The following is a 27741-nucleotide window of genomic DNA, read 5'->3' as shown; positions in this document are numbered from 1 at the left end:
AGTGTGCATATTGAGACTGCTCATTCCACAAATCCAGTCCCCTTCAGGGGAACATCTGGTTTATCTTTATGTGGATATCTTGGGCATAATTGGTGTAGGAATTATAGTTAAGTTTGAGTAGGGAACCTAACCTAAGAGATTTTCCACCAAGTAGTCTGTTGTAAAGGTCCCCTTCTGTTGGCCCTGGTTTGGGTAATCCACTCTGGTTAATTGACATTGTTCTTGTTTGAATGCCATGTACAACTAAGTGCAAATGAATTAAAATGCTTTGTTATTTGAAAAGAGCATAGTTAGACATTTAATAATGTAGTGGAATAGATAAATAAAGGAAATATCTGAAAAGACCAGGGTTTCAGTATATTTGAAAAAACAGTACAAAATGAGTGACCTCTGGGAGGAAAAGAGTGACAAGGAATGCTAAAGATGACAGTATTTAAAATATGAGACCCTTAAATTAGTCAATATTATTTTATATTGTCCCTCCCTGGCTAAATGACCTAATCTGTGCCAATGTAAAATTTAGGCAAGAACTGCACAAACAGGGTTCTGGGACACTTAAAGGTAATCAGTCAGGCACAGGGCAAAACAACCAGGGGCCAGGCTGCCAGGCAATGTCACCATCTAGATCATAGTGAAAAAAAATATTATACTATAGCAGGGTTGGAACTGAATTCACAGGTTCAATACCTGAACATAGAAATGTCCAAGTCCCCACAGCAAGTTGTGGCTCCTTCCAACCAATCCTTGTCCCCTATAACACAATACATAACACTGCAGCCTTGTCATTTCCTGGCTTCTGCTGTTTCTAAGCACTATCTCTACAAATCCTTCAACTCCTGAAGGTCAGACTGAATGAAGCTTTGACAAAGCCACACAGGCATCAGATAACCTCAGGATGGATTTAGGACTTTGCAATAACTAGACAAAAAATCTTCTAGATGATGCAGTTCACCTCATTATCTGTGCCTCTGGTAAAATAACTCTCATTCCATCAATCCTGAATGAACCAAATTTCTGGCTCAGATTCCACTAGCCCTGAGTAGCAGGTGAAAAAAATTTCAAAGTCTGGCTGCAGAACACAAAACTGAAAAAAGATTTTTGTTTACAATTCTCAGAGACAGCTGAAATTTTTAATTCATGATTAAGACCAATTTAGGCTATTCTAGTCTCACGTTGGCTCCTTCAGGCATATGTTCTGTTTACTTGGTGACTGCTTCTGAGGAAGAGTTGGTTGTCCCCTTGGGTTCTTTCATTCTCCTCCCCATGGCATCTTATCCTTCTTAAGTCTAATATAGGCTTGATCTCATGGAGTCAGTGGAGTTTCTAAAGGAAAATCAAAAGTATTCAAGAAATTGTAATCCTGGACATAAAACTGGTAAACTCTCATATTCATTTTATTGTCAAATTACATGCCAAACTAGATCCAAAGTTTGTAAAAGAGACTCTGCCTCTCAGTGTAAATAGCTACAAAAAGAACAATGTCAGGGGGAAGCATAAAAAACTAAAGCTGTTTTTTGCAATTTTTCAATCTGCCAATCTACCTTTTAAGCCCTATATCTATTAAAATGCCAGTCTGGGACGGAACTCAAAATCACTACTGCCTGAGTCCAAAACTCAAATACCTTTTCGAGACCACATTAATCATGCAGATCTTCAGAACATCAAGGAAATGAAATGAGACTTCTGAAATAAATGCAGGATTTCTTTTAGATTCATACCCCTCTAGAACTTTTTACAATTATGAATGCTCAAAAGGCAACACTTAACAGTTTGGGGAAACATGGAATAATACCAAAAAAAATAGCTTAGAGTTATGTTTAAGAAATGAAAGCTCAGTGATTTTTTTCTTATCTTGGAATAAATTTTTACATGTGTTTATTGCACTCAATATAATATATATATATATATATATATATATATATATATATATATATATATATATATACACACACACACACACACACACACACACAAACTTTCATTCCTCTTTGGTGTATGTAGACTATTTATAGTTTTTAATTTAGACTAACTGAAAACACTGTGCCTGAACCAACCTCTTAATGTGAAAGGAAGTGTTGAATACTGATCTGCTGAGAAGACATTTTCTCCAGCTGTAATTTAACCCAACATCTGAGTATGTTTGGGGGGTCATCCCTTAATTTTAATAGGATAAATCTGTTTCCCAAGATGCTTCTGAGTTGAGATTCTACAAAGTTTGAATCCACACAAACAACTAATACATGTCTAATCCAAAATCAGTAATTCTTAGCCCTGGATAAGTAGTATAGTCCCCTGGTGTGCTCTTGAAATTCCTAAAACTCAATTTGCAATAAATAAATAAAATCCAAATCCCTGGAGTGGGATTGTGACAGCAGAGATTTATAAAGGTTGTGATGGAATTACCATGTGCATCTAAACCTAAAATCCACTGCTTTAAATGAACAGTTGAAATGCTTTTTAACATTCAACAAAATTTAAATGCTTTAAATTTTGATGAACAGTTTTCAAATACATTTAAGCTATTTGCCTTGATTGGCATTTGTTTACCCAGTAAATGAGTCCTTTTTTTAATGTGGTGCTGAGAATCGAACCCAGGACCTCACATGCACTAGGCAAGTGCTCTACTGCTGAGCCACAACTCCAGCCCAAGTGAGTCAGTTTTTACTTACTCTAAAAACTACCTGTGATAATCAACTGATATAGAGAAAAAAACTAATTTGAATCACAGTTTTGGTGATTACAGTTGATAACAGATTGTCCTTTTGGCTTTGGGTTGAAGGTATTGCAGCACACCATGGCAGAAACATGTGGCAAAGCAAAGCAAATCACCTAATGGCCAGGAAGTCAAAGAGCAAAGAAAACACCAAGGTATACATTCCATTTTAGTTACATGCTCTCCAATGAGTGACTCAAAGACATCCCACTAGGCCTCACCTCATAAAAATCAATGTCCTCCCAATACAAAAACCCTTGGCACTAAGCATTTAATACATGAACTTTGGGGAAGACCTATCTGAATAATAGTAGCTGCATTACCTAATTTTTATACTTTACGCAAAGACATCTTTGAGAACTATTTTTTTCTCATTGAACTCAGTTTTTGTTTACTGAGATAAAAACATTATACAGGGCACTGGGGTTGGTACTTCACTCATGATGAGTATCATTGTGAGAAAGGATTTTACTGGGAAGATTTTCTTTTTTTTACAGTTTTCATTTATTTATTATTTATTTTTATGTAACAGCAGAATGCATTACAATTCTTATTACATATGTAGAGCTCAATTTTCAATATCTCTGGTTGTATACACAGAATACTCACACCATTTCATGTCTTCATACATGTACTTTGGATAATAATGATTATCACATTCAACCATCATTAATTACCCCATACACCCTCCCTTGCCCTCTCACCCCTCTGCCGTATCTAGAGTTCATCTATTCCTCTGGTGCTCCCTCTCCCTATCTCACTATGAATCAGCTTACTTATATCAAAGAAAACATTTGCATTTGGATTTTTGGGATTGGCTAACTTCACTTAGCGTTATCTTCTCTAACTCCATCCATTTACCTGCAAATTCCATGATTTTACTCTCTTTTATTGTTGACTAATATTCTGTTGTATATATATGCCATATTTTTTTATCCATTCATCCACTGAAAGGCATCTAGGTTGGTTCCACAATTTATCTATTGTGATTTGTGCTGCTATAAACATTAATGTGGCTGTGTTCCTGTCATATGCTGTTTTTAAGTCCTTTGGGTACAGACTAAGGAGAGGAATAGATGGGTCAAATGGTGGTTCCATTCCCAATTTTCCAAGAAATCTTCATAATGCTTTCCATATTGGCTGCACCAATTTGCAGTCCCACCAGCAGTGTATGAGTGTACCTTTTCCCCCACATCCTTGCCAACACTTACTGTTGTTTGTAAAGTGAGATGAAATCTTAGAGTGGTTTTGATTTGCATTTCTCTAATTGCTAGTGATGGTGAACATTTTTTCATGAGTTTGTTGATTTATTTTGCATCATCTTCTGAGAAGTGTTTATTCAGGTCTTTGGCCCATTTATTGATTGGGTTATTTGTTTTTGTTGTTGTTGTTTTGGTTTGTTTGTTTGTTTGTTTTTGGTGTCTAGCTTTTTGAGTTCTTTATAAACTAGTGCTCTATTTGATCTGTGAGGGGTAAATATTTGCTCCCAAGATGTAGATTCTCTATTCACCTCACAGATTGTTTCTTTTGCTGAGAAGAAACTTTTTAGTTTGATTCCATCCCATTTATTGATACTTCATTTTAATTCTTGTGCCACAGGAGTCTTATTGAGGAAGTTGGGGCCTAATCCGACATGATGGAGATTAGGGCCTACTTTTTCATCTATTAGATCCAGCAACTCTGGTTGTATTCCTAAGTTCTTGATCCTTTTTGAATTGAGTTTTGTTCATAGTCACAGTTAGGGGTATAATTTCATTTTGTTGCATATGGATTTCCAGTTTTCCCAGCACCATTTGTTGAAGAGGCTATCTTTTTTCCAATGTTTAATGATTGCTTTTTCTATTTCTATGAGGAACGTCATTGGAATTTTGATTGGAATTGCACTAAATCTGTATAGTGCTTTTGGAAGTATGGTCATTTTGATAATATTAATTCGCTTTTCCAAGAACAAAATAGATCTTCTCATCTTCTTAAGTCTTTTTTGATTTCTTTCTTTAGGGTTCTGTAATTTTCATTATATAGTCTTTCATGTCTTTCATTAAGTTGATGCCCAAGTTTTGTTTTTTTTTTTTTTTGAGGCTATTGAGAATGGGGTAGTTTCCCTCTCAGAGGATTTGTCACTGATATATAGAAATTCCTTTGATTTATGGGTGTTGATTTTTCAGATACTTTGCTGAATTCATTTACTAGTTCTAGAAGTTTTCTGGTGGAAATTTTAAGGTACAGAGTCAAATCATCAGCAAATAATGCCAATTTGAGTCTTTTTTTCCTATTTGTATCCCTTTAATTTTTTTCATCTAATTGCTCTGGCCATTGTTTCAAGAACTATGTTAAATAGAAATGGTAAAAGAGGGCATCCCTGTCTTGTTCCAGTTTTTAGAGGGAATGCCTTCAGTTTTTCTCCATTTAGAATGATGTTGGCCTGAGGTTTAGCATAGATAGCCTTAATGATGTTGATATATGTTCCTATTATCCCTAGTTTTTCTGATGTTTTAAACATAAAGGAGTGCTGTAATTTTTTCAAATATTTTTTCTGCACCTATTGAGATGACCATATGATTCTTTAAGTCTATTGATGTGATGAATTACATTTATTGATATCCATATGTTGAACCAAACTTGCATCCCTGGGATAAAACCTACTTGATCGTGGTGCACTATCTTTTTGATACGTTTTTGTATTCAATTTGCCGAATTTTATTGAGAATTTTTGCATCTATGTTCATTAGAGACATTGATCTGAAGTTTTCTTTCTTTGATGTGTTTTTGCCTTGTTTTGGAATCAGAGTGATATTGGCCTCATAGAATGAGTTTGGAAGTGCTGCCTCTTTTTCTATTTCCTAAAATAAATTGTAGAGTATTGGTATGAATTCTTCTTTAAAGGTTTTGAAGAACTCATCTGTGTATCCAACCAGTCCTGGGCTTTTCTTGGTTGGTAGACTTTTGATGGCACTTGCTATTTTGTCACTTGAAATTGATCTGTTGAAATTCTGTATATCATTGTGATTTGTTTTGGGCAAATTATATGACTCTAGAAATTTGTTGATGCTTTTGATATTTTCTATTTTATTGGAGTACAGATTTTCAAAATAATTTCTGATTATATTCTGTATTTCTGTAGTGTCTGTTTTGAAATTTCACTTTTCATCATGGATGTTAGTGATTTGAGTTTTCTCTCTCCTCTGTTAGCATGGCTAAAGGTCTATCAATTTTATTTATTTTTTCAAAGAACCAACTTTTTGTTGTCAATTTTTTTCAATTGTTTCTTTTATTTCAATTTCATTGATTTCAGCTCTGATTTTAATTGTTTCCTATCTTCTGTTACTTTTGGTGTTGATTTGTTCTTCTTTTTCTAGGACTTTGAGATGTAGTGTTTAGTCAATTATTTGTTGACTTTTTCTTCTTTTAAGGAATGAACTCCATGCAATGAACTTTCCTCTTAGAACTGCTTTCATAGTGTCCCAGAGATTTTGATATGTTGTATCTGTGTTCTCATTCACCTCTAAAAACTTTTTAATCTCCTCCTTGATATCTTCTGTAACCCATTGTTTATTCAGTAGCATATTATTTAGTCTCCAGGTATTGGAATTGATTTTATTTATTCTTTTATCATTGATTTCTAATTTCATTATATTATGGGTCTGATAGAATGCAGGGTAGAATCTCTAATTTTTTATATTTGCTAAGAGTTGCTTTGTGGCATATTTATGGTCTATTTTAGAGAAGGATCTATGTTCGGCTGAGAAGAAAGTATATTCTCATTGAAGGTTGGAAAATTCTATACGTCAGTTAAGTCTAAGTTATTGATTGTATTATTGAGTTCTATAGTTTCTCTGTTCAACTTTTGTTTGGAAGATCTATCTAATGATGAAAGGGATGTGTTAAAGTCACCCAAAATTATTGTGTTGTGGTCTATTTGACTCTTGAACTTAAAAAGAATTTGTTTGATGGACGTAGCTGCTCCATTGCTTGGGGCATATATATTTATAATTGGTAAGTCTTGTTGGTGTATGGTTCCCTTGAGCAATATGTAGTGTCCTTCTTTATCATTTTTGATTGACTTTAGTTTGAAGTCTACTTTATTTGATATGAGGATGGAAATCCTTGCTTGCTTCTGCACACCATGTGAGTGGTATGATTTTTCCCAACCCTTCATCTTCAGTCTGTGAATGTCTTTTTCTGTGAGATGAGTCTCTTGGAGGCAGCATATTGTTGGGTCTTTTTTTTAATCCAATCTGCTAGTCTATATCTTTCTATTGGTGAGTTTAGGCCATTAACATTCAGTGTTATTATTGAGACATGATTTATATTCCCAGCCATGTTTTTTAATTTTTTGTATTCAACATGATTTGTTCTCTTCTGGTTAGATTTTCCTGTAGTGTAATCCCTCCCTCATTTTTTTCATTTTCTCTTTAGTGTAATCCCTTCATCATTTTTTTCATTCTCTTTTCTTAGAATACTTTGCTGAGTATGTTCTGTAATTCAGGCTTTCTAGTTGTAAATTCTTTTAACTTTTGTTTATCGTGGAAGATTTTTATTTCATCATCAAATCTAAAACTTAGTTTTGCTGGATATAAGATTTTTGGTTGGCATCCACTTTCTTTAAGAGCTTGGTGTATGTTGTTCCATAATCTCCTGGCTTTGAGGGTCTGGGTTGAAAAATCTGCTGAGATATGAATTGGTCTCCCCTGATATGTGATCTGATTCCTCTCTTTTGCGGCTTTTAAGATTCTATCCTTATTCTGTATACTAGGCATTTTCATTATAATGTGAATTGGTGTAGATCTGTTGTAATTTTGTAAATTTTGGTGTCCTGTAAGCCTCTTGTATTTGATTTTCCAATTCATTCTTCATGCTTGGGAAATTTTCTGATATTATCTCATTGAAGAGATTGTGCATTCCTTTGGTATAAAACTCTGCCTTTCTCTATCCCAATAACTCTTAGATTTGGTCTTGTGATGGTATTCCATAATTCTTGGATATTCCGTTCATGGTTTGTAACTTTCTTCACTATGTGGTCAACTTTATTTTCCAGATTATAAACTTTGTTTTCATTATCTGATGTTCTTTCTTCCAAGTGATCTAGTCTGTTGGTTATGCTTTCTATTGAATTTTTATTTGATTTATTATATCCTCCATTTTGAGTATTTCTGAATGTTTTTTTTCAGGGTCTCTATCTCTCTCTTGAAGTAATCTTTTGCTACCTGTATTTGCTCTCTTATCTCATTTGTTGGAGTGATCAATTTTTGCTTGTATTTGCTCATTTAGGTCATTCTTTAATTCACAGATCATTTTAATTATGAACCTTCTGAACTCCTTCTCCGACATTTCATCAACTTCACTGTCCATAGATTCTGTTATTATAGTGTCTTGGTTTGTTTGGGGCATTATCCTCCCTTGTTTTTTCATGTTGTCTATGTGTCTTCCTTTCTTGCAATGTGAATCTGAGATATTATAGTGTAGTACCCGTACAGATTGTCTGTACCTCACCTTGATGTTGGGCTTCCAGACCCTGCTGATGTCCCTCAATGGATGCTACCGCATCCTGGATCTGGGACCTGTATAAGTTGGAGTGGGTAGATCTGGGCCACTGGGGTTGACCTCCCGTGGAAGTCTGCTGGTCAGAAGGGGCAGTCCTGCCCAGAGGCTAGGCTCTGGCAAGTGTCTGCCCCACTGGGAAGGGGCTGGACCTGGAGTGCTGTACCCGTGGGCCTTGTCTACTGAGATCCTGGATCCTGCATGGGCTGATGTGGGTGGTCTGGGCTGGATCTTGGCTCCCTTGGTAGTCTGCTGGTCAGTGGGGGCAGCCCTGCACCAGAAGCTAGGCTCTGGTGAGTGTCTGCCCCACTGTGTGCCTGGGCCTCCTCGAGGCTGGTGTGAGTGTATCTGGCCCGCTGGGCTTGACCTCCTGTGGTAGTCTGCTGGTCGGAAGGGGCATCTTGCACCAAAGGCTAGGCTCTGACAGTCTCTGCCCCATGGGGGGAGGGGTGGACCAGGTGGGCTGTGTGCCTGGGCCCTGCAGAGGCCAGTGTATGGGGGGCTTACTGAGAAGATTTTCAATAGGAAGAAAATTTAAGCTGGGCATAGTGTATGCTCTAATCCCATCAACTCAGGAGGCTATGGTAGAAGGAATGCAAGTTAAACATCAGACTCAGAAACTTAGTAAAAATCTGTCTCACAATTTAGAAAAAGATTAAAAGGTTAAAAGAGGGCTGGAATACAACTCAGATGTAAAGTAACCTTGGGTTTTATATCGTGTACTGAAAAAAAAAATAAAAACCTACTTACCAAATTGGGACCAAAATAAATAGATATAGGTGTTCCTGCAAGGGTTAGAATGAATATGTATATTATAATATTATATATATATATATATATATATATATGATTTATTAAATAAATTTTACACAAAATAAATTGAATAATACAATGTGCCTATATATATATATATATATATATATATATATATATATATATATTTACATATGCCTGAGAATATTGATATCCTTTAGAAAACCTGTCCTACTTTAAAACAAAAAGCAAAATGTTTTTGTTACTCTAAGATACTGAAATTTGTGCAAATCATTTATAGCTAACATTTACATTGGTAGGTTATGAGCATACAAATACCCACAAAGAATCTATGTGAACTTTCATAAAGTTTTACAAAGTGAACATCTTGGTATAACAAAAGAGTGGAATCAGCCTTGTTCATGATATAACAATTTCTCCTACCATAATCCACAGAGGCAACAAAGATTTTAAGAATTAACAGAGATCAGATATGAATGTTTATTCAAATGATTTACTATATAAATTTTACACAAAATAAATTGAATAATACAATGTGCCTATCCTTAGATTCATCATCTGCTAATTATGTGGTATTTCTACTCATTCTATCTTCCACACATTCTTCAGCTCAGTCCCACTTTATTTTCTTTGGGGTTATTTCAGGTGTATACATATTGAATGTAACAAATATTTACTGTACAGTTTTGCCAAATACACCCAAAAGTTCTCATACACCTATAAAGAATTGGATATTTATAATATCCCCATAAAAAATCTCTGGTTCTTCACAGTCAACTTTTCTCTTCCCCAGATACAATTTTATGGTTTTTGAACCTTACATTCATTTTGCCTGAAAATATACAACATACATGATTTTAATTTCAGTTGTGTCAGAACACAATATTTGTGAGATTCATTAGAATGTGCACTTCTTTATATTGTTAAGCAGTATTTTGTCTATGCATGACAAAAAGTTCATCCACTTCATTATTAAAAAACATGGGTTATTTTCTATTTTGCACCATTAGAACTACAAGGCCTACTCAAATTCTTTAAAATACCTGTTCTATTCATTTTAATTTCTTATGGCAGTTTTTAATTTTTATTAGTTCCTCTAAGGATTACAATATGAATGTTAATGTATTATAATTTCCATTGAGTTACCATGGAATGAATTTAATAATTAAAGTATACAAAAATCTTATACTTTTTTCTTCTTTTTGTGCAAGAATTATAAGTTTTGGCTTAGCACAAAATAAATTCCACAATGGAGTGTTATATTTTTTATTTTTTATTGTTTAATATGTTCTAATTAATTATATATGACAGTATGTATGAATTTTGACACACTGTACAGACATGGAGCACAACTTCTCACTCCTCTTGGTATACATGGGGCAGAGTCACACCTTTGCTCTAAATAATTATAGGTTTTGCAAAAAAAATAAGAAAACAATGCATTAATGGATATTTAAAAGGATTAACTTTAAGAAAGGCAACATATTGTTTTCATTTGCTTCACCCTCAAGTTGTTTTTTTTATCCATCAGTGAATATTGCCTACAATAGTTATTAGTATGGTATTCTACTGGAAGCTTTCTATTTTGTATATTTCCCATACATTTGTTATTTAGAATTTTTCTGTAAGAATGATTTCTTCCCAATTTTGTCTTCTTTCTCTCTTTCTTACTTAGTCATTTTATATGAAGGTTAACTCATTGATATTTGCTTTACTTGGGTGTTAAGAAAGAAATACTCTCATTATTTATTTTATGTCCTGTGTTTTCAAAGTTTGAGTCACTCTGAGTATTTTTAGATTCACTTTTATGATATGTCCCAAACCTTTAATTTATTTATTTTTAAAGTACTTTAATGTCTTCCAGTACAAGACATAATAAGTTTGTGTTGAGGATTGTATTTACAATTTTTCACTCGAAGAAAAATGCCATTATTGCACATAGCAGAGGTTGAATCAAAATTCATATATCAATATAATTGATCCCTCTACCAAGTTAAAGAACATAATCATATGTTTATATCAACAATTATAGAATATTCACCAGGTAAGGAAAGGGAGAAAAAGGCACTGAGTTTTAGAAGAAAGAGGTAAAATGTTTTTCACATGGAATAATTGTTTATGTAGAATACCAAGAAGAATGAACAAAAAGGTTCTCAAAAAAATGTAGCAAATTTGTGGAATAAGAGAGTAATAGGCAAGTCGTCTGTTTTTCTGTGTATCAGCAAAGAATCTTTGGATTGGAAATAAAAAAAACACAATACCACTTTTATACACCAAGAAAGGAGACAGAAAAATATGTATCTGACAAAGATACAAAACATACAATTTCCTTAAAAATAATTAGTGTGAAAATAAATGGTACATTAATCTATGTTATAGATCAGAAGATTCAATATTATTAAGATTAGTTATCTCCAATTATAATAAATGAATTTATAAAACCATGATAAAAATCTTAGTATCCTGTTTCACAAATATAATTTATTTATATAATATAATATAATATATTTATATAATATAAGATAATATAATTTATTTGTGAAACAAATATAATTTATACATAAATACAAAATATTGTGTAAGTTTTTTCTTACAGAGAAGTTTAAATAATATTTTATGAGACTATAATTATAGTTAAGTGATGCAGTGCTTGTTAAGCATGTGTACAACCCTGTGTTTGATTACCATCAGCACACACACAAAAAAAGTTTCATAGTTTCCTGGAAGGCATTATAATATATTGACATTTCAACAGATATTTGATGAATTTACTCTAAATCAACTTCTTTAAAATCCACATCTTCTGGAATTCAGTAGGTTTCTAAGTAATAGAAACTTTGTTCTTTAAAATGTTTGAATGACAACAGCCATCCAACAGAAGAGGCATGGTGGTACCACCTAGAATCCCAAGTACTCTGGAGGCTTAGCCAGGAGAATCACCATTTTGAGCCAGTTTATGGAGTCCCTGCCTCAAAATGAAAAAAAAATATGTCAGAGGGCATTACTCAGTGGTTGATTACACCAGGATTCATCTACAGTACTGCTAGAGTCATAATAATAGCTATAACTGCTAACTAAAATTGTGTATGTCCTCACAAACTCATTTCTTTTTCAATATTTTTTATTCTTTTTAGATATACATGACAGTAGAGTATATTTAACATATTATGTATACATGGAGTATAACTTATTGTAATTAGGATTTCATTCTAGTGGTTATACATGATGTGGAATTTCACCAGTAAAGTATTAATATATGAACATAGGAAAATTATGTCTGTTTCATTCTACTGTCTTTTCTATTCCCATTCCCTCTCCCTCCCCTTCATTCCCAATGATACAATGAACTCCTATTCTTCCACCGCCCCCCACTTATTGTGTGTTAGCATCCACATTAAGAGGGAACATGTGGAATTTGGTTATTGATGATGGCTTATTTCAATTAGCTTTATGGTCTCCAGTTCCATTCATTTACCATCAAATGTCACAGTTTCATTCTTCTTAATTGCTGTAATTTCCCATTGTGTGTATGTGTGTGTGTGTGTGTGTGTATACCAAAACTCAATTCTTTTGATCCATCTTGTCATTTCACTCATTCTCTTTTCAACTAAATCTAATGTACTCTTTAGTATACCCATTGAAATTATAGTTTTAATTGTTGTGCACATATTCACTTACTTCCTACATGCCCTGCTTCTTGATGGCTCTAAACTCCATCTTACATTACAAGGGACTTTTACACTTATATGAGGAACCTTCTCACTATGTGCTTAACTACTGCCCACACATTCTATAAAATGTCACTCTTTGAACATCCTTCAGGCACAGACAAGGAGTAGAGACAGACATGGAAAGAAACCAACAGGCTCAGGACTACTTGTGCAGAAAAATTAAGAGATGTAGACAACTGAAATATGACCTAGATAAGGAAATTCAAATTCCAGGTAGATCCTAGATTCCTCCTCCTGGAAAGGACTACTCTAAAATGTGGATATTCAAGCACATGATAAATATATCATTATAAAAGCCATGTCTCAACATTAATGTTCCAGAAATACAATAATATATATGTAATAACTTTAATATATTCTACAGGTGGCATTAGTTATTAGTTCTTGGAAAACTAGCTAGATAGTTGAGAAATGGGAACAAATTTAGGTCTTTCATAATTTTTTTACTGTCACAGAATCAAAATGTATTAAAGGCTTAAGCACAAAAAATTAATCAGGGAAAATCTGAAGTAAATATATATAAATAAATATTAAGTATTTGGATGAGCTGTTTAGAAGTCCTTGGAACTCATTCTTATTATCACTTGTAACCTCTTCAGCCCACACTCTAGCCCACTGTTTTCAGTAACTTAAACTAGAAACTGAAATGTGTACAATAGGACAAAATTGAATATAATAATAATGAATATATAAAAGTGAATCCAGTGGCTGGGATTGTGGCTCAACAGTAGAGCACTCACCTTGCACGTGCAAGACCCTGGGTTTGATCCTCAGCACCACATAAAAATAAATAATTGAAATAAAGGTATTGTGTCCAACTGCAACTAAAAATAAATAAATAAAAATATTAAAAACAGAGAAGATGGCCACTGCGTACAGGGGTTGCTGAAGTGCTGAGCCTGGTGCTCAGAGCAGCGGCTTTAATCGAGACTTCGCGCAGCTTGTTAGAGCTCCTTTCACCATTAACCTGTAGTGGACCACCCGGCCAAGCACCAGAAAAAACAAAGAGATTGAAGAGACGCTTGGCTCCCGGACGCTTTCCTGCTCAGAGCCGCGGGCGCTTTGCACCCATCTGCTTCCTCTTTCACTTCGCTCCCGGCAGAGAAACTGAATGGGTAATCAGCAGTGGATTGTAAGTACCTGAGGCAAAGAAAGCTCAGTACACCCCGCCCTATTTTTTTTTTTTTTTTGAATATTGTCTATACAGGGAGAGTTAGTGGATTGAAATTGTTGGCTGGGCTGTGGTTTCGGGGCCGAAAATCCACTCCGCGGGAGCCGCCATTTGCTTTCTGCATGCTGTCTTGATGGCCCTGTCTACACGGTCCAGCTGCCACATCTAGAGACTGGAACTGGGCTGCGTGCCGAGCCCTGTCCTCCGAAGGCTGGACCACGGCCTCAAGTGCCTTGGTCACCTGTTCCCTGCTGCACCTTGGGGCAGAGCCTGCTCTGGGGTCGTTCGGCATCCCCCTGCAAGGGGACCCGTGCTCCAGAGGAGGGGGTTGGAGAGGCGCGGAGGCAGCCGCTTGGGCCCTGGGTGCAAGGCACCGGGCCGAGGAGTAGTGGAGGCCGCGGCAGCGCTGCTAAGGTCGCGGACAAGCGCGGCGCCCAAGACCGCGGCCCAGAGGTGGAGGCGACAGCAGCAGGGTTTCAGTTCTAGAAAACTGGACTGGAAACAGAAGCAGCAGTTTGTATAACCCCAAGATCTTGCTTATGCCAGGAAACTGTAAGGGTAACATGAATATCATTGAGGAGGTCTAACATGGCGGCAGGCACGGAGAGATCAAGTCTCTGACCTCTTCAACTGCGCGGGCATAGGGAGCTGTAAATTATCTAAAGCCTATTTGCTCAGGATCACTAGGCAATGCTGAGCTGACGTGGAGCTAGGGCGTACACTTTGGGCCCCTCAGAAACACACACACTGAGCACAAATCTGCTGCATTTAAGCCCCGGATCGCCTGCTTCTCGTGACAGCACTAACGATCCCGCTGAAATAACTAGTCGGCCCACCTGATCTCACAGAGGTAAAAGCCAACTGAGCACCATAGCCAGACCCAGGGAATCAGAAGTGACGTGGGATTAGTGGCGCAGAACCCCCGGCTATCGCTCCCACCAGGGCTGACAACAGAGGTCCCTTGCACCAGCTACTAGGGGAGTTGCTACCTGAGGGCAAACAAATTCGCTGGGGGTCCTCAGCCCCAAGCCCTACAAACTTAGGGTCCGAGGGAGGCAAACAGAAAGGGTGTGCCCAGGCATCCATGAAAACAGGGCTCCCAGGAGCAGCAGACCCGGCATGTAGCCAGTAATGTGGTAAGCGTCACAGGTGAGTGGGGCCTGGATTGAGGAACCACAAGAGAAGGACCTAGGCACTCAGGACTGGAGACCCGCACAGTCTGGGAAGAAGAGCTGAGGCGCAGTGATTGGTTCCCACCTATCAAGAGGAGAAGCCTGGCCCAGTGGGCATAGCTCCACCTACTGGAAGAGAAGTTAATCGAGCTCTATGACTGCATTTATTATTATTATTATTTTTAATGATTATTATTAGTATTTTTTATTTTTTTTTATTCTCACTTTTTGTAGTTGATGTTGTTGTTGTTCTTTAACTTTCTTATTAATGGTTTCAATTTTTTTTAATTATTTTTATTCTATTATTATTACTATTATTTTTAAACTTCAATTTCCATTTTTTATTATCATTATAATTTTTTTTTAAATTTTTAGTTTTTCGTTTTTTCTTTCTTTCTTTTCACTTTTTTTTCTTTTGTCTTTTCATTTCTTTTCAATTTTCTTATTCCCCCTCTCTTGAATTCCACCTGCCTACACTCACTCTCTTTAGTGACTTCTTCCCTTCCCTTCTAATACCTCTCCTCCCAAGCATCAAATAAATTTATAAGAGTAAACAGTAACTCAGCAGTCAAACAGAACAAGAAGTATCATGAGCATAATAAAGCAAGGAAGAAAAGGAGTACAAACAATTAAAGACAGCCTAAATATTCAGGAGGACCTGGAGTCATCAGAAAAATGGCCATATAAAGAACTCAAGGAACACCTTAGACAGATGGAAAGGAACCTTAAAGATCACATTGAAAATGAATTACATAAACAGATAAAAGAAGAAGTTAAGCATCTTTATCAGGAGATAGAGATTATAAAAAATCAAACAATAATTCTAGAAATGAAGGAAATGATAAACCAAATTAAAAACTCAATCGAGAGTATCACTAACAGAGTGGAGCAAGTAGAAGCCAGAACGTCAGATAATGAAGACAAAATATATAATCTTGAAAAGAGTCTAGCCAACTCAGATAGGCTGGTAAAAAATCACAAGAAAAACATCCAAGAGATTTGGGATAACTTTAAAAAACCAAACTTACGAGTCATCGGGATAGAGGAAGGCACAGAGATTCATGCCAAGGGAATGAGTAACTTGCTGAAGGAAATAATTACAGAAAACTTTCCAGAAATAAAAAAGGAAACAGATATACAAATTGTAGATGCATACAGGACACCGAGCACACAAAATCACAGTAGACCAATGCCAAGACACATTGTTATGAAGCTATCCAATATACAGAACAAAGAGAAAATATTAAAAGCTACAAGAGAAAAGAGGCAGATTACATTTAGGGGTAAACCAATAAGGTTGACAATGGATTTTTCATCACAGACGCTGAAAGCAAGAAGATCCTGGAACAACGTATTTCAAACACTGAAAGACAATGGATGCCAACCAAGAATTCTGTATCCAGCAAAATCAAGCTTCAGATACGACAACGAAATAAAAATCTTTCATGATAAACAAAAGCTAAAAGAATTTGTAGCCAGAAAACCAGCATTGCAAAGCGTCTTGAGCAAAACTATACATGAGGAAGAAATGGAAAACAATAACCAAAACCATCAGCGGGAAGTGCCTCGGTAAAGACAGAGGACGGGGGGAAAGCTAATCATGGAGAAACAAACTAAATTAGGAAAAAAAAAAGAGATAAATAATCAAACATGGCAGGAAGTACAAACCATATATCAATAGTAACTCTAAACGTTAATGGATTAAACTCTCCAATAAAGCGACATAGGCTGGTAACATGGATTAAAAAAACAAATCCAACAATATGCTGCCTCCAGGAGACACATCTGATTGGAAAAGACATACACAGGCTCAAGGTAAAAGGTTGGGAAAAAATATACCAAGCACACGGTCCTCGTAAGCAAGCAGGGGTGGCCATTCTCATATCGAATAAAATCGACGTCAAGACTAAGTTAATCAAAAGGGATAAGGAAGGACATTATATACTATTAAAAGGAACCATTCACCAACAAGACATAACAATTATCAATATTTATGCACCAAATAATGGCGCTGCGACGTTCATAAAACAAACTCTCCTCAAGTTCAAGAATCAAATAGACCACAACACAATAATCATGGGTGACTTCAACACACCTCTCTCACCATTGGACAGATCCTCCAAACAAAAGTTGAATAAAGAAGCTATTGACCTCAATATCACAATCAATAACCTAGACTTAACTGACATATATAGAATATATCAACCATCATCAAGTGGATATACTTTTTTCTCAGAAGCACATGGAACCTTCTCAAAAATAGATCATATATTATGCCATACGGCAACCCTCAGTAAATATAAAGGGGTTGAGATAATACCATGCACTTTATCAGATCATAATGGAATGAAACTGGAAATCAATGATAAAAGAAGGAAGGAAAAATCCTACATCACATGGACAATGAACAATACGTTACTGAATGATCAATGGGTTACAGAAGACATAAAGGAGGAAATCAAAAAATTCTTAGAGATAAATGAAAATACAGAAACAACATATCGGAATTTATGGGACACAATGAAAGCAGTTTTAAGAGGGAAATTCATCGCCTGGAGGTCATTCCTCAGAAAAATAAAAAACCAACAAATAAATGAGCTCACACTTCATCTCAAAGCCCTAGAAAAGGAAGAGCAAAACAATAGCAAATGTAGCAGAAGGCAAGAATTAATTAAAATCAGAGCAGAAATCAATGAAATTGAAACAAAAGAAACTATTGAAAAATTAACAAAACAAAAAGTTGGTTCTTTGAAAAAATAAATAAGATCGACAGACCCCTAGCCATACTAACAAAGAGAAGAAGAGAGAGAACTCAAATTACTAACATACGGGATGAAAAAGGCAATATTACAACAGACGCTTCAGAAATACAGAAAACAATTAGAAATTATCTTGAAAACCTATATTCCAATAAAATAGAAGAAAGTGAAGACATCGATAAATTCCTTAAGTCATATGATTTGCCCAGACTGAGTCAGGAGGAAACTCACAACTTAAACAGACCAATATCAATAGATGAAATAGAAGAAGCAATCAAAAAACTTCCAACCAAGAAAAGCCCAGGACCGGATGGGTATTCAGCAGAGTTCTACAAAACCTTTAAAGAAGAATTAATACCAATACTTTTCAAGTTATTTCAGGAAATAGAAAAAGAGGCAGCTCTTCCAAATTCATTATATGAGGCCAACATCACCCTGATTCCGAAACCAGACAAAGACACCTCAAAGAAAGAAAACTACAGACCAATATCTCTAATGAACCTAGATGCAAAAATCCTCAATAAAATTCTGGCAAATCGGATACAAAGGCACATCAAAAAAAATGTGCACCATGATCAAGTAGGATTCATCCGTGGGATGCAAGGATGATTCAATATACGGAAATCAATAAATGTTATTCACCACATCAATAGACTTAAAGATAAGAACCATATGATCATCTCGATAGACACAGAAAAAGCATTTGACAAAGTACAGCATCCCTTTATGTTCAAAACATTAGAAAAACTAGGGATATCAGGAACTTACCTCGACATGGTAAAAACTATTTATGCCAAGCCTCAGGCTAGCATCATTCTGAATGGAGAAAAATTGAAGGCATTCCCTCTAAAATCTGGAACAAGACACGGATGCCCCATATCACCACTTCTACTCAATATAGTTCTCGAAACACTGGCCAGAGCAATTAGACAGACGAAAGAAATTAAAGGCATAAAAATAGGAAAAGAAGAACTTAAATTATCACTATTTGTGGACGACATGATTCTATACCTAGAAGACCCAAAAGGGTCTACAAAAAAACTACTAGAACTAATAAATGAATTCAGCAAAGTGGCAGGATATAAAATCAACACACATAAATCAAAGGCATTTCTGTATATCAGCGACAAAACTTCTGAAACGGAAATGAGGAAAAACACTCCATTCACAATATCCTCAAAAAAAATAAAATATTTGGGAATCAACCTAACAAAAGAGTTGAAAGACCTATACAATGAAAACTACAGAACCCTAAAGAAAGAAATAGAAGAGGATCTTAGAAGATGGAAAAATATACCTTGTTCATGGAGAGGCAGAACTAACATCATCAAAATGGCGATATTACCAAAAGTTCTCTATAGGCTTAATGCAATGCCAATCAAAATCCCAATGGCATTTTTTTGTAGAAATAGATAAAGCAATCATGAAATTCATATGGAAAAATAAAAGACCCAGAATAGCAAAAGCAATTCTAAGCAGGAAGTGTGAATCAGGTGGTATAGCGATACCAGATTTCAAACTATATTACAGAGCAATAGTAATAAAAACAGCATGGTACTGGTACCAGAACAGGCGGGTGGACCAATGGTACAGAATAGAGGACACAGAGACTAATCCACAAAGCTACAACTATCTTATATTTGATAAAGGAGCTAAAAACATGCAATGGAGAAAGGATAGCATCTTCAACAAATGGTGTTGGGAAAACTGGAAATCCATATGCAACAAAATGAAACTGAATCCCCTACTCTCGCCATGCACAAAAGTCAACTCAAAGTGGATCAAGGAGCTAGATATCAAATCAGAGACTCTCTGTCTGATAGAAGAAAAAGTTGGCTCCGATCTACAGATTGTGGGGATGGGCTCAAAATTCCTTAATAGGACACCCATAGCACAAGAGTTAATAACAAGAATCAACAAATGGGACTTTCTTAAACTGAAAATTTTTTTCTCAGCAAGAGAAACAATAAGAGAGGTAAATAGGGAGCCTACATCCTGGGAACAAATTTTTACTCCTCACACTTCAGATAGAGACCTAATATCCAGAGTATACAAAGAACTCAAAAAATTAGACAATAAGAAAACAAACAACCCAATCAATAAATGGGCCAAGGACATGAACAAACACTTCACAGAGGAGGACATACAATCAATCAACAAGTACATGAAAAAATGCTCACCATCTCTAGCAGTCAAGGAAATGCAAATCAAAACCACCCTAAGATACCACCTCACCCCAGTAAGATTGGCAGCCATGATGAAGTCAAACAACAACGAGTGCTGGCGAGGATGTGGGGAAAAGGGTACTCTTGTACACTGCTGGTGAGACTGCAAACGGGTGCAGCCAATTTGGAAAGCAGTATGGAGATTCCTGGGAAAGCTGGGAATGGAACCACCATTTGACCCAGCTATTGCCCTTCTCGGACTATTTCCTGAAGACCTTAAAAGAGCACACTACAGGGATACTGCCACATCGATGTTCATAGCAGCACAATTCACAATTGCTAGACTGTGGAATCAACCCAGATGCCCTTCAATAGATGAATGGATAAAAAAATGTGGCATTTATACACCGTGGAGTATTACGCAGCACTAAAAAAATGACAAAATCACGGAATTTGCAGGGAAATGGATGGCACTAGAGCAGATTATGCTTAGTGAAGCTAGCCAATCCCTACAAAACAAATACCAAATGTCTTCTTTGATATAATGAGAGCAACTAAGAACAGAACAGGGAGGAAGAGCAGGAAGAAAAGATTAACATTAAACAGAGACATGAGGCGGGAGGGAAAGGGAGAAAAAAAGGGAAATCACATGGAAATGGAGGGAGACCCTCATTGTTATACAAAATTACATATAAGAGTTTATGAGGGGAATGGGATAACAAACATGGAGGGAAATGAATTACAGTAGATGGGGTAGAGAGAGAAGATGGGAGGGGAGGGGAGGGGGTAGTAGAGGATAGGAAAGGTAGCAGAATACAACAGTCACTAATATGGCAGTATGTAAAAATGTGGATGTGTAACCGATGTGATTCTGCAATCTGTATTTGGGGTAAAAATGAGAGTTCATAACCCACTTGATTCTAATGTTTGAAATATGATATGTCAAGAGTTTTGTAATGTTGTGAACAACCAATAAAAATAAATAAATAAATAATATTAAAAACATTAAAAATATTTTTTAAAGTGAATTCACTTTGTATCAATTTTTCTGCATGTTAAAATTCTGCCGAATATATGACTACATGAATTTTAAATGGTATAGAATAATAAATATATTTATGCCATTTTTAATGAAAGAAGGGAATCATTCAAGAAAAAGTACCTTTGGATTTTCTAGTGTGGTCATCATTGTATTTTCTGAGTAAATGTTTATCCTTTTATCATTGACTTGGACTCTGTTTTCTACAGGGCAACAACTTTTATTTGTAAGCTTATTGTCTTATGGTTGCCACATGACATCTACATTTCTAGTCATCATCTCTATATTCCAAAAAAAAATTGGGTAAAATAAGAATAACTCCAGTTTCCAAGAAACCAAAATCTTTATCATAGCAGCACTCCAGCACAGTGCTACATCAATCTCATAGTCAGAATGTCAATGAGGTCCTCTAAATACAGAAAAAGACTGAGAAATCTAGCAGTGAGCATCCCAAACTCAGGAGTAGATAAACACTTAACATGTACATTGTTTCCACCCTGGACAGGGCCCAAACTTCTTTTTTTTTCCCAGTGGAGCTTTATTTATTTTGCCATTACAGAGTTTTACTATAGTCAAAACCTGTAGATTTGCTGGCTTAAGACATATAGGCCCTTCATGTATAATGGGTATAGATAGATGTGTGTTCTTATCAAATGTGATATAAAATCCATTGATTTAGTGAATTGTAAGGGCTATTCTAAACTGTTTGAAATAAGTATTAACAAGGAATATGAAGAATAATCTCATCAATATTAAGTTTTATACATCTTTCTTTATGATTTTAATTTTTACATGGAGAATATAAAAAATGTTAGCTTATGGCCAAATTATCCTTCAACCTGATAAAAACAGGTCCTTTTCCTTCAAATCTGGAGATCAGTATTGGAAAATGAACACAGAGAAACATGACAGTATCTCTTTGGGTGGGAACCCACACACTCAGTATACTAAGGTCAGTATACAGTAATATATATATTTATTACTGCATATTTTGGAATATATATATATATATATATATATATATATATTTACCCACCTTTAAAAACACTGTATTCATTTTTCTTCTTTCTTCTTAGTGTTCCATCTGCATCTAAGCACACATATGACACCTATAACTGTAACTTAGAAATAATTTTATTTTTATATATAGATTCATTCTATACCCATTTTAATATGACCAGTCTTCAAAAGTATAGTTTTTTGTTTAATTTTCTAGTGGCTGGCTTCCAGATTTACTGAACTGATGAAAGAAATTTCCACTGAGTCCTTGCAGAGTGTAAGGTATCTTGGTAGGTGTTGGGGACAGAGGTCCTCAAGGAATTTACAGTTTAACATAAGGATTCAGATCAATGAGGAACTGCAAGAGAATATTATGAATAAATCTGATAAAAGCATATGGGTAGACAAGTAACTGAGAAAGGAGTAGTAACTCTTTTATAACCAGAAATAGTCCTATTTCACACATACTAGAATTTATCATTGAGTATCAATAACACACTAAGCACTCAATATATTTCCATTTGATTCTTACCCAGTAGGAACAGTATTTTGTACCCATTTTATAGACCAGGAAGCAGAGACTCAAAGAGATTAACTGACTCACCCAAGATCACAGGGCTGTAAAATAGCAGGATCAGTAATTCAAACCCAGATCTGTCTGACTGCAAATCCAAAGCCATCAACCAAAGGCCATGCTAGGGGTTCTTCTCCCTCAGGAACTTTCAATCCATCCATTTTTTAAATCATCTTCCCATGCCAATGACATACACTTTTTGTTATGATTATGCAGGAGCTTTCTTAAGTTCCTATGTCTTTCTGAAGATTGGTGTGTTCACAGTCCTTCAGTGGGTTTAGGACTCCTAGCACAAATTCAGACCACTTTGCCCAATTCATAAATCCCTGCAGCTATCATATCACATTGAGCATCAGTTCTTGCCTGGATCTGCCTCACATATTTTGTGTACTCCCTTGCTTGAGGACATGTGAAGCTTCCCCAAATCCCCCAATACTCAAGACCCATGAACATATCTTTATGCTTCTCTTTGTGCTGCAGTTCTTAGCTGGAAACAATCAGCCTCTCCTTACTTCAGATTAGTGCATCTACTCTGTGACTGTCTTCAGGAAGATCTCCTTTCTTTGTACTTAGTTGCCTCCTAGCCATTTTTACTGTATGTCTCTCTAGACTATAAGTTTATGAGGACAAAAACTGTGTAAGTCTTTTTACTATTTTTTTCTACAGCTCCAAATTCAGGATGATTCAAAATAAGTGTTTGTAAACAAATGAGTATTTAATATATGAATTAATTAATTGGTAGATAAAATGAAGACCTGGATTCAAATTTCAGCTCTACAAATTACCAGTTTTTTTTTTAATCTTAGAATCTCAACCTGCTAAGCATGGTGGCACATTATCCTAATCCCAGTGATGTGGGAGGCTGAGGCAGAATGATTGCATTTTTGAGGCCAACTTCAACAGTTTACAAGATCCTAATTAGTGATACCTTGTGTCTAAATAAAATAAATAAATACATAAATACATAAATACATAAATACATAAATAAATAAATAAATAAATAAATAAATATGCCAGTCGGTATGAATCAGTGGTTAATCACCACTGAATTCACTCCTCATAGCCAAAAAGGAAGTCTCAACCTGTGTGAGCCACTTTTTGCAAAACAAAATGTGGTTGTCTACCAAGAGAGTTTTTTTATTCCCAGGAGCTGTGTGCCTGAGATCAAGGTCAAGCCTCCTCATGAAGGACATTGCTGCAGCAGCCAGGCATCCTCTGTCTTTGCACATAAGGTTTCCCAGAAGCCATCAAGCATATCACAGTCATGAAGCTATAAGTGACCTCAATTCCAAACCCATAACCCTTACATAAAATATGTACATAAGAGACAAGGTAGATATATCACAGGACGGGGCAATAAGGAAACATAACAGAATCGACAACTATTTGGTCACATATAATTCATTAAAAAAATAAATAAAACAGAATCTTGAATGTCAAATCAACCTAGACTGCAATCATGAACCCTCAAAGTATGAGAAAACTCATATTTTTTGACCAGTCATTATGACCTTCAGAAACAAAATTGCCTGAAGCCATATAAAATGAAACCTAAAGGGCAATAACAGCAGGTAAAAGAAACAAGAAAAAAAATGAAGAATCCCAGAAATCATGAAAACATGTTCTATAAGGAACTCACTGCTCTCTTCAGAGATGAACCACTCAGTGCTTATCCTGAGCACACTGTCACTTTAAGTTCTCTAATAAACTTTAATTGCATTTTGTAAATTCTGCTTGAAAACTTCCTGAAAAAAGAAAGGTGTTATCATCACCATTCAGTTACTTTGGCTACACAGAATCTCTCCTAAATATTTTGGTGCCATGACTTAGATTTCCCTCTGTGGAGAAAGAAAACTATGGCTCCCATCTACTCAGGATGAGGGCAAAAATATGTGTTATTTCATACACTTCATCCTCTTTGTACTCACTAGTGTGATATGGAGACGTTTCTCAGCTTTGACTTTTTCCAGTGTGTCACTCTTGTTGGGTAAATGACCCCCATATTCACTGCCAGGTTCATTGATGTTAATTATGCCTGTTTTTTTTTAAAGGTTTTACAAGATTCTTGGGTTCTTAAAGAGGTTGTGTTTCCATTTTGTCTTTTTCAACATCTCAAACTTGTGTTTGACACCTTTACTATCTACACTATGGCATGGCAAAATGGAGTCATTTGCATTTCATATCAACTGACAACTGGAGAGGTCAAAATCATGTTGACCCTTATCCTTTCCAGGACTAGTTTGTTGATATGGAGAGATACAATTCGGCCATACCTGTTTTCTTGCTCACTAAAGGAAAACTTAACCAATTCTTTTCAGGAACCTGACTGTGCTCTTAAATCCTGATACTTATACTGGAATTACACCACATCATTTTGATCAGACAAAACCATTCATATACTATCAAAGTTTGAAAATGGGAATATGCAGTTCTTGTCATAGATTTGTTTGTATCTTCTACCTTTTTGCAGGTAGAAGATATTTGTTGACGCAGGGGATACATATGTTTAATTGGCACTGATATTGTATAAAGAAAGGAAGAGGCAAGTTTCCCTCTTCTAAACAACACAATTCAAAACTCAAACACAGGATAAGTCAAATAGAGCTCAGACAACATTTTTAAAAATTAGATAATGGACTCCTGTTAAGCTCAGCCCAAGAGCCATTTTTTTTCTAAATATTCTTGTTGCTCAAATGTTCCTAAAATAAATTTTACCATGTCTCCCAGTCATTACCAATTCGCTATTCAATATGAGATCACATGTAACTAATTGCAATAGATGCAACTCAACAGTGAGTGCCAAAGAACCTAACTTCAACATAATGGACTAACGATGTCTTCAGGAAGAAAATATAAAGTTTTTCACAAGACAAGGGTGGACTACAAATAAGAAATACATCAAAATAAAGATGGAGTCACTTGTGTCAACGATTAAAGAAAAAGAAAAAAAGAACTAAGTAAATCCAGAGGTTATGAAGCAAAAGTTTTTGTATATGATTCCCTGATAATATTTACCAAAGACTCTGCTAAAATCACAACTTACTCCTAGGTCAATTGGAGACTGATATAACAGCACTGAAATCTTGGTTCCACAAAACATCTTGGGAAAATGTTACTAATCTTTTGGGGGTAAATAATCATTTTGGGGGTAAATTATACTTTGCTTTTTTATATGTCACTTTATAACTATGATCCCATCTCTATATTTATTATGCTTTTTCTAATCAGCCCAAACTGATTAATACCCAACTATCATTTATAGGTTATTCACCTACTGACATTCCTGATTTTTATCATATCATCATAATACTAACTATTCCTAATTATTCTTGCACTATCCATAGAGAGCAAAGTCTGGAGTTTCTAACATCATTCTTTTTCGTCAGGAAGCAGTACCAATTACCCTAAGAATTTTTGAAGCCACCTCAATTTAGGGGGAAATATTAAATACTTAGCTCCCAGTGGAGAGGAAGAAGGACAATAAAGAAAAACAATACATAAGAAGGATATCAGTATCTGCATGAAGGAAATGTCCACAGGTCACAGGACTGGGAGTAACAGGAAGATTTAATGGTTTTAGACAAAGTTCTGATCACTTATAACTCCAAAATAATATGAGAACTCACATGTCAAATCCCCTTGACCATAGTTAATAATAAACCTTTAAAGTAATTATAATATCAAAACAATTTGAACATCATCTATGATCTAGTTATTACAACTCTCACTGAAAAATGTAGTCAGAAAAAAAAATAAAGGCCAGTTAATAACTTGTTAATAACAGTGGATAAAAAAATAAACAAAATGAAATCCAAGAAGTATATTCCCCATTAAAATAAATAAAAACAGACTCTGAAAGTGCCATACTTTAAATTCTCGAATAAAACCTTATTTTATATTATTTGTGTGTTACTTGAAATCCTTCTTGTGGGAATGATAACACCAATATGTGTGGATGCCATATGCTTGTACAATTCCACATCATCTCACCATAAAATTCTCATTTTCCTGAGACAGCCTGAGAACTCTGAACCTATATGTGTTTCTGACCTTTCAGGTCATGTCTGTCCAGTCTTTCAGAGAAACAAGTCTCGGTATCAAATGGATTACCTGGAGGTTGGAAACAAGTATGGTATTGGCAGAACACCCTTCTAAAGTATGAATGTCCTGTAGCTCAGTGCTTGTAGGTACAAATGGGATCTCTGTGAATGCCTGGGAGATCAACTTGGACCAATCAGAAAAGAAGATGGATTTACAATTGGGGAGGACATCTGAATTGTGGAAAGAATGTCCCAGACCTGAAAGATTCTATACTCCTGAAGACCAGTTCTAGTGGAACCTATATGAACTGAATAAGACTTCTGTGGCCAGACTAAGATATGCATACTCAGCAGGCAGAAGTGTTTGCTACACTGACATAAGGGTGTGCCCACTCCATGGTGGTGTTAGTGAGGACACACCTATGGACAAAAGAACAAAGCAGTTATTGGCACTAGTATAAGTAAATCATGTCCATCCAGGAGAATGCATGCCAGCTTTGAGTCCCAGGACACAGTGGCCTCTGGTGACGGCTTTACTGGGCAATGATACCAAACAACATAGTCCTGAATCTCAGCAGTCTGCATGGACAGGCATTGGCCAAAGAGAAATAACAAATGTGCTCTTTCAAATCTGTGTCCCCTCAGTGGGACCTGGGCATGTGTATGCAGGGGGACCATTCTCCAGCCACCCATGGTATCACAAGGAGATTACATTCAAATTTTTCCTGATGGGGCTAACAGGTTACCCAATGAATGTGGGCCCAGGGCCTTATTTGATCTATAGTTTGTGCCTGGTTCAATACAATGTGAGCAGGCAAGACAAAGTCTCATTGCTGCCCAAACCCAGGCTTCACTACAATAAAAATACCCATGTTGTCATCTGGACCTGTATTAAGTTCACTCTGCAGTGCAGAAAAATCTACATCGTGTTAGGTTCCTCTCATTGGGGATACTTATTTAGAGTTCTTACAAGTGCTCATGAGTTCAGTGTCCAGCTCTTCATAGAAGTTGGGTTTAGGCAGTTTTAAGTTCTTGTTCAAGTAGACCATTATATCTACAATACCTG

The sequence above is a fragment of the Spermophilus citellus genome, assembly GCF_964194105.1.
Source record: "Spermophilus citellus genome assembly, chromosome: 6".
Taxonomy (NCBI): Eukaryota; Metazoa; Chordata; class Mammalia; order Rodentia; family Sciuridae; genus Spermophilus; species Spermophilus citellus.
The sequence above is the reverse complement of the archived record's forward strand: the minus strand, read 5'-3'. Positions refer to the sequence as shown.